Source organism: Lissotriton vulgaris, chromosome 1_1 (genome assembly GCF_964263255.1).
Source record: "Lissotriton vulgaris chromosome 1_1, aLisVul1.2, whole genome shotgun sequence".
Taxonomy (NCBI): domain Eukaryota; kingdom Metazoa; phylum Chordata; class Amphibia; order Caudata; family Salamandridae; genus Lissotriton; species Lissotriton vulgaris.
In genome coordinates this window covers 129,184,690-129,190,221 of record NC_141685.1, presented here as the reverse complement: position 1 = coordinate 129,190,221, position 5,532 = coordinate 129,184,690, and positions in this window count along the sequence as shown.

Genomic DNA, 5,532 nt, shown 5'->3' with positions numbered 1-5,532 from the left:
GTAGGTCTCCTGGTGTAGCTGTTCTTTTGGATTATGTGTCCCTTAGTTTCACAGTCTCTTCTTTGTCTCTTTTTCCATGTGTGTCCCATGTCGCATTGTGTTCTCTTCTGCTCCACGGTATGATCTCCCTCTCTCTGACCCGTTCTGTCTCTCTGCGTCTATTGTAGGTCTCCTGGTGTAGCTGTTCTTTTGGATTATGTGTCCCTTAGTTTCAGTCTCTTCTTTGTCGCTTTGCCCAGTCTCTCTCTGTCCCAGGTGACTTTAATCTCCTTTCCCATGTTACATACGTGTGTTCTGTGCCTCTGTCAGTCCCCTATTTGTCTCCGGCCTCCTCTCTTCTCGGTCTGTTTTGTCACTGTTACCAGGTGTCATTTCTCCTGTTATCAACGTGGCCTGTTTCTGATGGATACTTCTACCCACAGTTTACTCCCTGAAGGAATGTGTGAGACTGGATCTGGAAACTTTAATGCAGGACTCTTGCGCAACGGTAGGGGGTGTCCCAACGCTCCGACATGTCATGGTGTGAAGGGTTCCAATATTTGGTGACGTGGAACTTCACCTCACAGTCCTGCATGACCTTCAGATTCAACTGAGCGCAGTCGATGCAGGCCCTAGAACTGTGCTCCGCCGCCAGGCACAGTAAGCAAACTGCATGACCTTCAGATTCAACTGAGCGCAGTCGATGCAGGCCCTAGAACTGTGCTCCGCCGCCAGGCACAGTAAGCAAACTGCATGACCTTCAGATTCAACTGAGCGCAGTCGATGCAGGCCCTAGAACTGTGCTCCGCCGCCAGGCACAGTAAGCAAAATGCATGACCTTCAGATTCAACTGAGTGCAGTCGATGCAGGCCCTAGAAATGTGCTCCGCCGCCAGGCACAGTAAGCAAACTGCATGACCCAAGAACTGTGCTCTGCCACCAGGCACAGTAAGCAAACTTTGTGAGGGTCGGTCACAAACATCTGTTCGCGATAGTCCTTACATGGCTTGTTGTATATACAGTTGGGTAATGTAGGTGGCTCCGGGACATGTCACAGTGGCTTCTTTTGGTGTCTCAGGTATAATCACCCTTGGATCTCAAAGGCTAACTCTCGGGTCTCACCGGAGGGTCACTTTATTATCTCACCTGAAGGTAATTTGAGGATATAATGTGAGGGTCACTTTAAGAGCTAACATGAGGGTTATTTTATTAAATGCTTTAGATTTCACAGGAGGGTCTCATCAGCCGGCCAATTAATCAATGCACTGGTGGCGATAGATGCAAAGCGGAATTTTTTTATTTATTTATTTTATAGCATTTGTAAGGCGCGCAGCTACCCACAAAGGGTTTCCCGGAAGTGTGCGTGGGACAGTGGTGGCTGGTGACATCTGAAAGTGGTGGGGCGTAAACTTTCTGTCGGCGTGCACCGTGGCAAGTGAGTGCAGCGAGCACGCCCGAACATCTTAAGGGTGGTGCAGGGGAGTTTTCTCCTTGAGAACATTTTGAAAAAAAGAGTGGGTAAATGGTTCATTTTCAAGCAAATTTGAGGAGCAAGAAGGTTAATAAGCAATTGTGAAAGTGCAGTTATTACATTCATAAAGGGATGTCAGAACAAATTGCAGATAGAAATGTTTCTGGAGCTAGGCCCTGCCAGTGCCACGCACCTCTGAGCAATATACATACTCGGTGTCACCAAGGCCTAGTATCAGAAACCTTTCTATTGTTATGTTTTTGAAGCTAGGTCCAGTGCTGGCACTCAGGAGGAGGAGCTTTAAGCCCATGAACATAGCGGTAGGACTTGTTCTTTACACGTGGTAAAAGACATGTGGTGGATGGGACCGCCTCATGTTGTGATGACTGGGACACAGGGGACCAATGAAGGGGGTAAGGACTATTTGGTGGCCATTTGACCTACCAGTAGTCTCTGCTTTGGGCCTACAAGTCTCTATGGTCCTGAATGCAATGCAAGCAATAAATTTGCTCACCGGTCTTTTTGCTGGCCCTTTGAGAGGGGCTTGTTGGGCATTGCAGCGCTAGCCCGACAAGGAGCCCAGCCCGATGACGAAGCTTGACACCTTTTGGTGGGTGAGAACTTGTGCTTCCTAAAGGGGACACTTCTGGTGACTTCAGTTGCTCCTATTGCAGAATAAGGTGATAAGGATCATTACTCCAGAACTGCACACTCAATTTATGACATATACTTTGAGGGAGGACCTGTGCTCTCTATGAACAAGTGAATCCATCCTGTGTTCTCTCCGTGCATTGATAATTCTCTTTAGTGGCGTCAATGAAGAGAGGCAGGCAGCTTGCTGATGCCAGTGAGGGGTAAGGGGCCAGGGCAGCCCACCGATGTCAGTGAAGGGACAGAACAGCTTACTGACGTCAATGAGACATACGAAGAAATAGGGGAGCACTCAGCGAACTGCAGAAAGAAATACTATAAACAGCGTGATCGCAGCAGAATTCTGAAAGAAAAGGCATTCACAGCATTTTAAGTGACCAGATTTGCATATTTTAAAATTATGCCCAGGAGCGGAACCAGCAGGCACGAGAGAATCCCAAATGCGTCATGACCAGATTTGCATATTTTAAAATTATGCCCAGGAGCGGAACCAGCAGGCACGAGAGAATCCCAAATGCGTCATGACCAGATTTGCATATTTTAAAATTATGCCCAGGAGCGGAACCAGCAGGCACGAGAGAATCCCAAATGCGTCATGACCAGATTTGCATATTTTAAAATTATGCCCAGGAGCGGAACCAGCAGGCACGAGAGAATCCCAAATGCGTCATGACCAGATTTGCATATTTTAAAATTATGCCCAGGAGCGGAACCAGCAGGCACGAGAGAATCCCAAATGCGTCATTACTAATAATGTGTTGAGCTAAAAAACATAAAATAAATAAAGCATTAAGTAAATGTTGTGTACAGGGTGCTTAATTCGAGTACAGCAAACTGAGATGACATATTAAGCCTTGGAACAATCATAGCTTAATTCTCATCCCGGCTTCACTATGTCACTAAACTCTGTGATCCTGGGGCGATCGTTTTGAACCACATGGAGCGGGACAAGAAAATAGTTATGTCGCAATTATGCGGTAAACGACGCAGAAGCAGAATTTCATCATTCCAGTGGCCCTATCCATAAGAAAGCGTAAGTTACGTTTCCTCCCTAAGAGAGTTGTAAGGGTGTGGCAGCTGTAATGTTGTTGCTTTTCATACACAGTAATTCAAGAAAAAAATGCATGTAACGTGCACCTCCTCGTCTTGCCCTCCCTCCCAAAACCCGCACACAAGGCAAAACAAACTATTTTGGTGAAAGCTGGCATCGGTGGGGGCTCAATTATAGCATTTTTTGTATGATGCTACGGAAATAAATAAATGTGCCATCGCGACTAGTGGGCCTCGTGCCAAGAAAAAGTCATAAATAATTGTGGCAATTTGTGATTACTTTCAAAGTAACCCCGCGCTGGATTCCTGCCAAGCGTTTAATCGAAACACTTAACAAATGCGTTCACGTAAACTTTCTCACTAGAGTGCATAAACTGAACAGCAGCTGGTGGGCAAATGGCTGAATCAAATCTCCTAAACCCAGTAGTATTTACCCTGAAAAGAAGTGGCAAAAAGTGAGCCAAATTCTTTCTAACATAACTTCCTTGAAAAATTTGCAACACGTTTTAGTTATCGTGCGCATTCTTTAGGTCATAATGTTTCAAACACCTTAGAGAAAGAAAGGGAAATGAACTAATTAAAAAGCCAAAATTCAAATTATTTCCTTACCTTGGCTTGCAGTGCAGACTTGAGTCCCGCCGTCCTGGTCACGAGGTCGTGTGGGCTCTCGTCATTGAAGGCTGCAGGCAGCCTCCCTCCCCTCCATGGCAGCCGGCGCTGATTGGTTCGGCCGGCTGCCCTAAAAAGTCATTCCTCTTGGTCTGCATGCTGCAGAACGGAGAGTGGGAGGAGGCTTGGGGGAGCGGCTTGCCCACTGTTGCTAATACTGTCTGTTTGTTTAGCCTCTCAGGCTGTCCAAACAGTCCGTATTCACAACAGTTATGTTATGTTAGGGGGGTTCTTTTAGAGCGCACTGACACCGTGAGTTTCCTGGCGCTGATTGGGATTTCAGTGAGATAGCAGATAAAGATTAGCCAGATTGGGGAAAAAGCCAAGTTTTGAGAGATTTGCGAAAAAGAGTGAGTGAGTTAGCAGATTTGAGAGAGAGAGGAAAAGAGTTCCAAAGTGTAGGAGCAAGGTGTGAGAAACTCCGACCTCCAACCCTCGCGAGTTTGAAGGAGGGGGTGGCAAGGAGATGAAGATGGGAAGATCTAAGATTGCGAGAGGGGCAGTATGGAGTGATGAGGGATTTCAGGAACCTAGTGGAGGGGCCGGTCAGGGATTTAAATACTATGCAGCCGATCTTAAAGGCTGCCCTGAGATTGACCGGGAGCCAGTGCAGTTTGGCAAGGAGAGGCTTGGCCGACTGCCATTTTGGAATCCTGAAGACCAGTTGTGCCGCAGTGGGCAAGCCACTCCCCCAAGCCACTCCCCCCTGCCCTGAGGCTCGAGTAACAAAGAGGAAGTTCTGTTCTGCTGAATGCTTTCTCGCCGTGCGAGAAGGGCAGGCAGAAACAAATGGTAGTTATAAATAAATAACTACCATTTGTTTCTGCCTTCTTCTCGCACGGCGAGAAAGCAGGGGGGGGCGGCGCCCAAACGCCCCCATGGTAGAACCGCCACTGGCCTGGGATTTATTGAGGCTTAACAGCAGTGCAAGGTATAACTCGGACCGACCGTGAAGGGGGAGCAGGGAGTCTGGAAGCACATGCTTCAGAATATCAGCATAAACTGTGTGCTCCTCAGAGCTGACAACATTACGCTTATCTGCCCCCTTACTCGCCCCACCCACTCAGCCACACACACACAACCACACACACACAGCCACATACACAACCACACACACAACACAACACACAACCACATATACACACACAACCACACACATAACTACACACACACCACCACACACACAACCACACATACAACCACAAAGACAACCACACATACAACCACACACAAACAAGCACACACAGAACTACACCGTCAGTGCACACTTTTACCAAGCACAGACACCATCAGTCATCAGTGCACGCTTTCACCGGGCACAAACACCACCAGCCATCAGTGCACGCTTTCACCAAGCACAGACACCATCAGTCATCAGTGCACGCTTTCACTGGGCACAAACACCACCAGCCGTCAGTGCACGCTTTCACCAAGCACACACACACACACCACCAGCCGTCAGTGCATGCATTCATCAGACACACATCACCCGCCGTCAGTGCACGCTTTCACCAGGCACACACACCACCAGCCGTCAGTGCACGCTTCCACCAGGCACACACAACACCAGCCGGCAGTGCACGCTTCCACCAGGCACACACAACACCAGCCGGCAGTGCACACTTCCAACAGGCACACACACCACCAGCCGGCAGTGCACACATCATTTGTTAATGCATCCACAATTAACTATTGTAGCAATCGCAGTATGGC